The sequence below is a fragment of the Microplitis demolitor genome, chromosome 3 (genome assembly GCF_026212275.2).
Source record: "Microplitis demolitor isolate Queensland-Clemson2020A chromosome 3, iyMicDemo2.1a, whole genome shotgun sequence".
Taxonomy (NCBI): Eukaryota; Metazoa; Arthropoda; class Insecta; order Hymenoptera; family Braconidae; genus Microplitis; species Microplitis demolitor.
In genome coordinates this window covers 20,616,801-20,630,549 of record NC_068547.1, presented here as the reverse complement: position 1 = coordinate 20,630,549, position 13,749 = coordinate 20,616,801, and the positions used below count along the sequence as shown (strand labels likewise).

The 13,749-nt window shown below is 29.6% G+C and overlaps 1 pseudogene; it reads right to left on the bottom strand.

Annotated features, from left to right (window-relative positions):
• Positions 1 to 13,749, bottom strand: part of LOC103577528 (neurotrimin-like) — a 99,419-nt pseudogene that overhangs the window by 2,768 nt on the left and 82,902 nt on the right.

Here is a 13,749-nt window from a genome sequence, read left to right as displayed (position 1 = left end):
ACATTAATTTCTTTCCTGTTAACGAATGTATAACCGCCGCGTGTACCTATGTGTGTATCATACACACGTACATATCTATACAACCTTTAATCGAATGTCAGTACGTCGTAAATTCATTCGCGAATCGGTATTCATGTTTTATTAAATCGATTGATATCCTTCGAGACTAGTTTACGACAAAATTTTCATTAAGCTAAATCTTTTTACTCTTTTCCTTCTACTACATCGCTCATCAATCTTAATAAGTCAAAAAAAAAAAAAAAAAAAAAAAAAATAAAATAAAATCAACTCGAATATCATTAATAACCAAATCAAATTATTCACTAGAATATTCAAGAAAAAAAAAAGAAATTTGTTGCAGCAAAATAATTTTGTTTTAAAAATAAATTCTTATTAGTGTACCCTACCTATCCTTAGATATAAAATATCATTCACAACTTGGCGAAGAATATTTTTTTCCCACACATAACGAACCTAGTTTAACTGATAAAAACATTGATTAACCATAAAACAGAAAGAAAGCCGTTTCAGAAAAACTTTTTCCCTCTAGTTGAGATTACCCATTAGAGAACGAAAAGAAACACGAGTTTACCCAAACTCTTACGTACGTATCCATTCATCTATATGTATATATATTTTATATATAAGAAATTTTAGACTGGTAAAAATATATTGCGTATTAAATAAAACCACAGAGGAGAGAATCTCATCAAGATTTTAAAGTTTCGCACTACACTTGAGCTTCTTCATGGACATGATGCTCATTTTCAGTATAATTATGATAATTATAATGTCACAGAGCAGCCGTAAGCTGCTTGTACGTATAATATAATATGATAGATAATATATGTACGCACGAGATACCACAGAGAGTAAGTAGTGATAACATTGCAGCTGAACAATGGATCATCGTTTCCGCAGTTGCATCGACACATGGACACATGGAGCGAATCCTATTCTATTTCCAGTACAGTCGCAGGAGTACCAGCAGCTGACTACGTTGTCATGTTCTCGTAGGGTCAAAAGCGTATATACAACTGTCGAGTGTGATACTCACTGTATATATTTATAAATACACGTATGCATACTAGTAGGCGTATGTATAGAGAAGCTACTCAACAAATAATCATCAGTTATATATATCGACACAACATGGATGGTAATGCGTCCTGTATGGGTGGTATATGATAATGCGATGACGTATATACGTTATCGCGTACTTCCGCAGAGACGTGTGTCAAGCATAAAAATAAAAAAAAGTACGTGTGAGTAGTATGGTATCGATAAAGAATAAAAAAAAAGCTAAGCACAGTTCATGAGCACACAGGGATAGAATTGGTTAAATTTGTCAGTGAGAATTCAAGCGGAATGAGACATGTATTATTCTTGCCACGTGTACCCAAGAATGTGTAAAGTAGCGTAGAAAGACGAAACGAGCTGGCCCGAGAGCCCGAACAACTCTAACGGATGCCGGGGCGAGAGGGTGGGATAAAAAGAACGGAAGGAAGGAGGACGGGTGAGAATAGAAGTGGTGTAGTAAGGGGTTGCAGAGCGTTTGAGGGGATCACGATGAAACTCTAAGAGAAAACGAGATAATAAAGTGAGGGGTAAGGATTCTATTTTATAAGCCCAGTAGGACAATACGGTGACTGCGGCTCAAAGAGGCCAACCAACTAAATTATATATCAACGGACAGCTTTGTACAATAGCTTCACTTGAGTTTTAAACTCCTTGAAATAAAACTCTACATTCACAGCACTCTTTTAAAGAGTTCTTATATGTATATATATATAAATATATGTATATGTATATGTATATGTATGTATGCATGTATTTCATCTACTGTGTTGCAGAGAGTCAAAAAGTCCAAAGAACTTACACTTCTTGCATCAAAATACTGAGAATAAAGTTTGCTACTCACTTCTTTCACATTTTTTTGTTTTATCGCGCTTTTACGGTGATAAAGAATATCATGTCTTTTGCGTTTTTGCAATGGTTACTTTTTTTTTTTTTTTTTTTTTTTTGTGTAATGGGTTTTGTGTATTTGGATAGCTGCCAGTTAAAATCGAGGGAATAAATATTTAACACGAAATCACGGAAATTACCTGAGCACATTGTCTCCACTGAAACGGGGATTTAATCTCACATATATCCTCGGCGAAAGAGAATAAGTAGGTGGAGAAGGAGGAAAATATCTTGTACAAGAGAAGAGCGCGATAGTTCTCGCGAAGATTAATCGTTGCCACCGGATGCCCTAGGAATTTCGTCTGACGTTAATAATTCCCGAGGATACATATATATATATATAAAGAAGAGATGTGCATAGAAACGATGTTGCATTCTCAACGATGCCACAAATCCTACTAGTCCAAGCTGTTTGTATACTACGGTTGTAATGTTTTCAAATCATATTATAACGTTGAAATATTAAATTATATTAATAATATAATAATACTGAGCAGCAATGAGTATAGTAATACAATAAAAGTAAAGTAATAATAATAACTGTCCTTAATTTTTAATTCGATTCTCCGTACTAACGATATTCATAACGGAAGCTGTCACTTTCTTCGCTTTAAATGTTTAAATAATTTATATTAAAAAATATAAAACCAAACGGAAAAACTCGGTCAAATATCTTGAGTTTATTAAAAAATCGAAGTTATAAGTGGTTTTTTTATTTAAATTTTCGAAATACTCGAGCTGCAAAATTTTTCTGAACATGAATTGAAAGACGATTATTAAGTAATAAAAATAAAAAATAAACTGAAGCGTCCAGATGAATTAAATAATTAAATGAAAAGCGATAGCATAGTTGAATATAAATATAAAATCTCAATAGCGAAATCACGGAATGTTTGTAAACGCGGGTTGTTTAAATATAAATGAAGGATGTTTTAGGTAATTAGTGGTGCATCCGCTTAGTCTCCGGTGCACGAGTGTGTAACTATGAATACAAACAATATCCACAAATCTACTCCATGTAATATTTGCCCTGAGAAATACTTTAGCGCTTAAACTCTAATCCGATTATTTAAGGATTTGCTTATTCATAAACCTGAATGAGTGGAAACAAATCGTTTGCAGTTTCATAGAAATTCTCTTCCTTGACTACTATTTTATCTCTACCTTAACCGCAACCTCATTTTTTTTTACACGCAAATATTGATTCTTACAACACCCCTCTGGATGTTATGAATAACATACGTATACGTACTGAACTTTCTATAATTAAATCCTGTAGCTTGTAAAGTATCATCTCTCTCTTAATTTAATATATTTCGCTGCTTCTCTAGTTAAAATAACTTCAAGTTACTTCACATTAACTAATTACATGAAATGTATTTTAATAATGAATTAATTAATTCGTTTTCATTGTTCCACTTACAACATATTAACTTTTAAATTTTATTTTCATTGTTACCAGTATTAAATAATGATTGTAATTAATTAGAAAAGTTTTTTTTTTCTTTTGCACAATAGAAAACTTTTATTGTTATTGGCTGGAATGTCTGGGCATTGACAAGTGTAAGAGTAAAACTTTTATTTACAACGTTATGTACTCGAGCCAATTAATCAACGAAGCATTATGTAATACCTCGAGTCGATTGTTACGCGAGGATGTATTGTTTGTGATAAAAGAAATAAGTATTAGTATGTGAAAAATATTTTTTTTAACTGGTGTGTGTAACACAAAGCCGGCTTTCAAGTGACCCTTCAACAATTGCATCTCATGTCTGCTACACTTTGCCATACGTCAGTATGTGGATGAATTCCGAATATACGCTTATTATTCGCATACGTAAACCCATTCTCGACTATTTTATCTCTTGTACGACAATACATAAATTCAAGATTTTATTTGTTGTATTCATTTTTTATGCGTGTTGTCCAAGTGCATTATATTTGACTTCGTATATGTACTAAGCACGAGAATGACGAATTATATATATGTTTGCATTGTTAAATTTTATTATTATAGTTATCTGACTAGATGATACTTAAAATTTTTAGGACATGATAAAAAATTTTATTTTTCATTTGGATTATTAATTTTCGAGTTGTTAAATAAATATTATTTTAAGCTTACCTCTGTATTCAGTGTCACCGTATGCATCGTGCTCGTTATCTGATGTAATTTCTGTTGGAAAATAAAAAGATATTTTTCAAATATAGTATATTACATACCTAGGCCAGTAAAATAAGAAAAGTCTCAGAGCACATGTAATTGTTGGCCGAGGCGACGTCGTCTGAGGCTTTCCTTTTTACTGGCCAAGGTGCGTATACTATTTTTCTGCTCGACGAAGCCGGAAAGTTGCAACTTCGTTCAGGGCAGCGGCCCGAAAGTTGCCACTTTCTGGCCGGAGGGCTGAAAAATTTTTTTCAATACTGTACGATTAAAATTACTCTATAAAATTTGAAATAGTGAAAATACACGGAAAGAAAATTCCACTAAAATTTACGATGTTCACATCATAATCATGGACTATACTTTTATTAACATCAATTCTCAAATGTCTTATTTTAAAATTTACTATGCAGGTTACATTTTTTACTATTCAACTATTTATTGTTTACTTGTGAAAAGTAAGTCACTAAATCAAATAGTGGTATACTTTTCACTGGCAATAAGTGACTATTAACTGCAAAATAGTAATTGTCACGCGATGTTCACTAATTCATTTTTAGAGAGTAAAGAGTTTCTATTCATAATTATTATTCCTTATTATTATTATTATTATTATTATTATTATTATTATTATTATTATTATTATTATTATTATGATATAAATAAAGTAGTAAAAATTATTATTACCGTAAAGCTTAATAGTTCCGTCAGTATCACCTAAAGAATTTCGGGATACACATTTATAAGTACCAAAATCAGCAGGAGTAACGGAACGTATTGTTAATTTCATTTTAACCTTGTAAGCATTTTCATCTAGAACCGGCTCATATCTGCCATCTGAAAATTTCAAGGGGTATAAACTCTATTACATTATCTAGAGTAATATTATCAATATTTTTTATTTGGACATTCTATTACATGAAACGGAAATACATAAAAATGATTGTAGAAAATGATAAAAAAAAAAAATATATATATATGAGGATGAATTTTCGTCACGGAAAAATAAAATAAAATATGATGAATAATAACAATATTTTGTAGTTGTAAAAATTTAACACGTTTGTCGAAGAATAACGTCACAATAGTTGAAATCAAGTTAGATGATGGCTTTAACCTATTCAACTGTCTAGCTTATTTTAGTATTCGACACGAAGAGAACTAAGTTAACGTGATTTCTGTTTAGATCGACACCATTCAACTGTTTCCGGCTTTCCCATTATCCCAACAACTGTACTGACTATCGTCTTCGAACGGAAAATTCTACGAGCAATCAATTGAAAAAGAAAAAAAAAGTAAATTAAACGAATATAAAAAAATAAACAAACTGAATAATACATCAACAAAAAAAAATATTAATGTATGTCGAACTACATTTTTATTTTATCAATAATTTGAAATTACCGACCATTTATCGTGAACTAGTTAAACTTTTTTAAAACTCAGGCATTAACACGGAATTCTATAAATTAAAACTTTATTTGAAATAAATAATGATATTTGTTAATCGTATTAATTAAATTTGTCACGAATTATTCATAGCAAAGCGCCAGTTTTAATACCTTCGCTTTGTCGATTTATTCCAAAAGATTGAGCTCAAATATTTTCAATATTATCGTTATTATTTTCATTATATACATGCTATATGTTGCTTATGCTATTGGAATAAATGCCACCAGTGTAAACGGAAATTCTAAATGTAATCCGATTGAAACCTCAAGTCCGATTTCCGATAAATTTTTTATCAGATAAAAATGTGTTTCCGATTTTCATTGATTATTTCCGATTTAATATCATGGTCAGTTTATTTATTGATAAATAGCTGACTTAATAAAATAACCAATAAAAAATCCTATAAATTTTTAAATATCAATACAAGTAAAAAAGCAGCAAAATATACTATTTTATGAAAAAAAAAAAAAAAAAAAAAAAACAAATAATAATGTTATGTAGGGAAAAATTCAAAAGTTTCAAATTAAACGGAAACTATCTTAAATACTTGTTTAGTCAATCGAAACAAGCCAATTTAAAACCAATGTGATTTAGCAACTTGAAAATCATCGGTTTTTTTCCTAGAGCATAAAACGATCAGTTACTGCCAGCTGAACCGACTCTTGGCTTTATTTCAACCTTATTACAACCGTATTTAGTCATTGTAAATTTCCAAATAATCATGTCATTCTAAACTAATCGAATTGACAACTGAATTTTTGCTTGCTAAAACTTACAATCCTGATAATTAGGAAAATTATATAATTTGGCCCGGGTCGGTCAAAAACAAACCTTGCTTTAGACTTGGTATAACAAGTCAAAATTTCGAACCGTTTCTCAAAAGACAAATTTGATTTTTCTTTACGGAAATATAAAATACATTGAGTTTTCACCTTGATTTAGACTTAACTGACTTACCTAATCACGATTTAAGACGGAAAAGTTTCAATCAAGTCTATATTGACTTGTTTTAGACTTACTCAACTTAAATTATAATTTGAAAGTCAAAACTAAGGCGAAATAATTTATATATATATATATATATATATATATATATATATATAAAATACACTAAAACATAGTGATTGCTTTTGACTAGGTTCAGCAGGTCTAAAATTAAGTGAATAAATAACTATTTTTGGACTTTATTCAGCAAGTCAGAAGTAAAGTGAATGATTATTGTGCTCGAAGTAAAGACGAATAAATTCAAACTAAGATGGAAAAAGTTCTAAGAGTTGACAAAAATTTAATTTAAGCTGAAAAAGTCGAGATTTTATCGGAAAATCGTCGGCAAATCGATAACTTAAAAAAGAATAAGGTGAAGCGAGCCTGAATCAAGTTTTATTTTTGACCCGGGAAGATAAAACAAGGTTTCTAATTTTGTCTGATGGTAGCTTTCGCCATCAGTTTGGACAATCAACCTCGCTCTCATTTGAAATTGCACCTTTTTCCGTTCATCTGATTTCATCTCTTGTCACTCAATATACCAATATAATCAATATTATATAAATTAAAGTGGTATGATATGCGTACCATTACAAAGAACAAAAATAGCATTCTACTAATTGATATAATTTTGAGAACGATTCTTTTATTCGGCGATGTTAGCATATATATATATATATATATATATATATATATATATATATATATATATATATATATATATATATATGCGTGTGTGTGATCATACACTGAGAGAACTATTTATTTGAGCTAAATGAGATTCGTTTCAGGCAAATATATCCCATATTTGAATGGACCCAATTATTGTTTATTTGAGACAAAGATATGGTTCATTTGAATGAAATAATGATTTGCTTATAGTTAACAAATCTGTATTTAATAGCGCCACCAGCCGCAGTGGAATTTTTTTCAACTATGATTTGTTAACTATAACCAAATATATATTTGAATGAAATAAATGATTTTGTTCAGTCAAATAAATCTATTTAGTTGGTTCAAATAAATTGTTCTCTCAGTGTAATAACATCTATTGTTTCAAATATCCATTACATCAAATTGATACCTTATGTTTGAATATAAATGTATCTATAAATAAGATCTTATTGAAAATAACTGATAGATAATACTCTTCTTGCATAATTATAATTGACATATTGAGTACAGATTGACAGTCACATTAAGCCAGCTGAATTTTTTTTTTATTTTCTATTCCCGGAAGTAATTAATGCTTTACAGATGTCAATTAACGTAATTAAAATTTGAATTTTAAATTACATGCTTGGCTCGAACTTGATAGAGCAAAATTTTGAATATTATTTAAGTTACGTGAGAAACTCCGTTAGCACAGAGATAATTTTTTGGCTAAAAATTACCACTTCAATTGTAGGACTGATGTGAGTGCTTAGATGTCACGAAACTAATTAGGGTAAAAATATTTTTTATATTTTCATTAATTTTCAGAAACGTGCCTAAAAAACGTCGCTTAATAAAGATTTTTTATGGTATGTAAATATTTTTAATTCCAAACAGTAAATTCTGTGTTTTTATAAAATTTATTTTCTTATATTTTATATCCCATAAGATTTCAAGTCTTGTCACAGTGAATTTTCCAGTTCATAAATTGGTTTCTATGAGTACAGTAAAATAAAATATATAAGACTTTAAAAACCACTTGATGCTGTTTAAATTTAACTTACAGTAATGACAAAATTATGGAAAAATCAGCGATAAATTTCAACTTGTAATTTTTCCCATCAAATAAAATAAATCAAAATTCAAAATAAAAAAATGTCTTACTTATATTTTGTCATTATTCAATAATTATAAAAAAAAAAAACTTGCTATCATTTTTTAAAAAAGTTCTCGTAATGGTTTCGATGCGGATTTTTTAAATATAAAAAAAAAATAATTTGTATTTTATATAATGTTATATTGAAGTAGAAAAAAAAATTAATCCAGTAAAAATATTGTTAGTGTTTGAAGAAGCATTAAAATAGATTTGCAGTTAACTCTTTGGATATTAGATAAAAAAAACTGAACCTCCCGAGATACGATGTGATGTCTTAGGTGTTTGTTGTTGTTGCTGCTGTAGTAGTGGGTGTATAGTACCAAATAAAATTGTCGATCGACTGGAATGAAGCGGCATAGAAAAGAGCATGGACGATTGAGTTCATATAGGAAATTCGTTTAAAAAAGGTAGTTGGTAGTTGAAAAAATAAAAAAATGAACATTCGCGGGCGAATGAGGTCCAGATAACACAGTTGATGCAATTGGAACATATTCCCTATTGCTTTTTTAGGCTTGATTTTTTTTCTCAAGTTTTTTTCCTTTTTAATTAATGATCTAGCGTGGGAGATACAACATTGATTGAGTGAACAACAAAAATCTATTATTATACACCGTAATAAATTTCAAAGTGAACGCGGACTAAATCCGGAGTGAATATGAAACGAATGTTTATTTATTCAATCCCCTATGGGTGAAATTCACTCCGAAAAGGAGTTTATTTTGATATTTAAACTCCGGTTTGAAGTGAAAGTGACTCCTGAAAGGAGATTATTGTAATATTCAAACTCTGAATCGGAGTAAATGGATATTTAAATGAAATCCAGATCACTTAAAAATTACTCCGTTGGAAATCAAGCTCCAAATTTTTTTCGTGTGCGGAGAAATTTTTTTAAAACTCTGGAACGAGTAAATTTGGATTTAAATCAAATTTGTAATTACTCCGATTTAACTTGCAATTTTTTAGAGTATAATAATGAACAAATGCAATTATAATTAATAACTTTGTAGGATTTGTTTTATTGAAATAATAGACGATGATGATAGTAATAATTGATCAATAAAACTTATTACAGTATTAGTGAACATAACAAAAGTGCTTTTTCGGCTATCGTACCTCTAATCTGTTTGCTTAGTTATATCGTAAACATGAACGTGAAATGTAATCTGTTTGAAACAACAAGAGGGCAAAATGTTTACAATACCCTATTGTACATACAATTAATTACATTAATTTTCGAAGCAGAAACGTCCAGATTGTTATTTATACTGTTTTAACAGCAGTCATATACAAATAAAAGTAATATTGATCGCTATAAACAACTCATGATGAAAGATAATACGTTTAACTAATCGTTAACTCTCTTTTTTTTATTTATGGGTAATAAAGAATTTTAAATAAATAATAAGTTGTAAAAATATATTTCTAATTAGCTAGTTGTCGTTAAAAAATTTTTAACAAAATAAAAAAAATTTACTTAAACACAGAAAAAAATAATTTATTGGCACAATAAATTTTTACTCACCCCAAGAATTTTCTCCCATTTTAAAATGAAAATAAAAATTTTCTTAGGTGGATAAAAAATATTCTTGCTTCGATAAATTCTTTCCAGTCCTAAGAAAATTTTCGTCTTCAATTCGTAACTCAAAATATTTTTTACGCCAAAAAATATTTTATTTCTGTGTACATTTTTTATCAATCTTAATAAATATAAAATACTGCATAGTGATGGGAAATGACAATCAGAAAATTTCTCTGCCTTACATCTCTAGCTACTGGGGAATAATTTTTAAAATTTTCTATAAGTGAATTAAAAATGAAATATTCTGTTAATTACCTTGAGCAATTATTTCAGCTTTATCTTTCGTCCAATAATTTATTGACTTTGGATATGCTTCTGATAGACACTCAAGTGTCATCATTTGACCAATTCGAGCACCAACTAGTTGATTCTGTATCCATATCATCGGTGAAACTGATTTATAAATTAAAAATGTTTTTTTAATTAGAAGGCTTACTACTACTAACTGATTAATAATTTAATGTATGTACCTATATATATATATATATTTATATATAATTGTACACATACATCTGATTATTCATTCAATTAGTTAATTAGTTAATACATACAATGAACAATTAGCATGATCCTTTTACTGACTGAAGGCGGCACACCATTCGACGCGATGCACAAATATGATCCCATATGTCCACGAGTAACTTTGACTATTCGTAAATACGATCCCTCGACACTTTTAACTGTAAATTGATCAATTAAACATTTAATTTAAACAGTTAAATAATTGTGACTAAAAATATTTTAATTTTATGTTAAAACATTAAGAGCATTTAATGTATTTCTATCCGTTAATTAAACGACGATAAAATGTCAAAGAGGTTGTGTAAATGTGAATGTGTATATTTGTTGGTAAAGTTAACAAGAATAGAATAAATCAATAGTTAAACAGTTTGCATTGACACAACGACAGCAGCACAGATGAATCAAAGGATTGTGTTTTTTGCGAATGGACTGTAGACATATTAAGCTTTCACGCTACCGCTACACTAAATCTGCTGTTTGTTCAAAGTAGTTAACTGGCAAAACCATATATAGAGCGCACTGATTCAGCACGAATTTTCACACAGCATTAAATGCAGTTTACTTATCCGTAAGTTGAGGATGTCGACGTTCACCGCAATTAAATCCGCTCGAATATTTGTCTTACTAACTGAGTGTACTGCAGACAAAGTGCACAAAAAACCACTGTTTGTTTTTTTTTTTTTTTTTATAATTTCGTTTAGACTTTATTGTGGGATCATTAAAATCAAGAATGCAGGATCACAAATTACATTGACGTTAAGATGCTCGTTTTATCAACGCGCACAAGAAATAAATCCCACGGAATTATGAAGCTTTGATCTCAAATTTAACTAAAAATATTTGTAGAATATTAGATATAGTTTATGTTATGTAAAAGGAATGCGCTGAGTTAATTGTGGGATTTAATTAATGAGGGTGTACATGTTTAATAAAGTACACGGTGAGAGTATTGACCTCAATTTCAAGTGAATTCCTGATGTAATTCCATTTATACCATATCTATCGCTAATGAATATATGTATGTATTAGGTGTATGTATATAGAGTAGAGTCCGGCAAAATGTGGAATTTAAAATTTCATTTTTATTAAACTTGTTTTCGGAAATGTGCGATAGCAAGCGACCAAAAAATATTAAAGGAACTTAACGAGCCATCTTGTGACAAAATTTATCATCATTTTAATTCGTCCACTTACTGGAATTTTCTCTAATTTTCAACAAATACTCAAAACACTCTTACACTGTGAAAAATTCCCATTAAATTTTACTATGGGTGCATTGTAACCCCGGGCCATAAGAAAACTGATACAAAATTTAAAAGTGTCCCATAGTAAACGTATGCGCATAGGTCCCAATTGTGTCGTCTGCGCATATCGTTTACTATGGGACACTTGTAAATTTTGTACCAGTTTTCTTATGGTCCGGTGTTACAACACGCCCATAGTAAAATTTGTTGGAAATTTTTCACAGTGTACCAAATAAATAAACGCGGATTTATAACCTGCCATTTATAGGCACTAAATGTAGTGAATTTCAAATATCTGTCACAAAATCTAATATATTTATCTAGTACAATCGAGTCTAAGACGCTCGCACTCGATAGATAAACTACAATTATGGTTCAAAGTTAATAAATTTATAATTTTATTGACGTATTTAAAATTCACACCGTTGTCGGTGTGACCATTCTAATTCTCACAGCCAAAAATTTGAATTTGTATGTCGTGTAACGTTCACACCGGCGGTATTGAAAATTTTTACGAAGCGAATAAAATTTCACAGAAAAAAAAAATCATATTTAATAAATAATTTTTAAAAGAGGATGATACGAATTAATTTAAAAAAAAAAAAAAAAGCAATAAAGAAATGTCATTTAAATCATTATTTCTTAAGCTGCCCGTTTTGCCCGTCTGCTCTATATAACTGATAAGCTGAATATCGCTTTAGTTTCATTATGTCAGAGACGTTACACGCGAACCTTACAGACCGTAAAACTAATGTCCTGACTTAATTCAATCGTTAAATAGCTCTAGTCTTTTTTTTCGCTCACTATCTTTTCCAAGTTTATTTTGTTTTATTTATATTTTTTTCAGAGGAAAAAATATATAAATACTGATATATGAACAAATAAATTATAATAATTACTGCTGCGCGTAAATTATGGTTTATTTTTGTAAAATTAATTAGCAGTTTGAATAGTTATGTACCATAAAAAATACGGTGTTGAAATAAATAAAATATTGAAACGAATAATTAAATAAAGTTTATTGACATTTTTTTATTTATTATTTTGGTATCCGACGTTATAACGACACGCGAATTCGTTGATTTCACGCATTTATAATTGGGAATATATGTATTGAGTGTATGGAAATAGACAGTATGTGAGTATGCCGATTTATTCATATTGTTGCCTCGGGGGAAAACTGGATGGACGCATGCACCCAACGGTTGTTTGCCAATTTCGATGCAAATATACGGGTAAAGTACTTCTGGTTTGTAACAAACGGATTACCAGACTATTTCACAATCTTACAGCTTTGCAAAGTCATACAATATTTTTCAATATTTTATAAAGCGACCTCTTTTATATTATATTGAATCTAAAATAATATGAAAAATGGTATGTAATTTAATTATTTTTCATTCAACTTGTTCTATTTTTCGACATTGTCCGATTGGATTTTTCTTTATTGAATATTTTATTTAAATGAAATGTGATTTGACATAAGCAATTAAAAAAAAAAAAGTGTTTTTGTAAATTTGTATATAGAATGTACGAACCTTTCTGATCATTCCCGAGGAATATCTGGCCATCTTCACGACGCCAGGTGATATTTGGAGACGGTGACCCGGTTGCTGAGCAGCGTAGTGTTACATTACTACCCTCTCGTACAACCATGTCTGTGCTTGTCTCGTGATCGATTATATCCGGTGGCACTGCAACAAGATAAAACGAGTTTAATCAATTTATCAACATTATCATAATTATATGTACACTGTCTGAATAGATCCTTGTTGCTTAATCATAATTCATCTCCGATGATTTGTCAATCAATCGATTATCATTATCACTAATCTTATTATTATATGATATATAACAACACAAATTAATTTTATCAAATTGTGATTGATACATTTATTTTTTTTTTAAACATTTGGACGTAGAAAAAGATTTCAGAGACGGATGAGTAAAAATGAGTATCCTGAAACTTTCCTTGGCATTTGTTTTTAGAATTTTTTCTTTTATGATGGATCGATTTCTATTTCCTTCA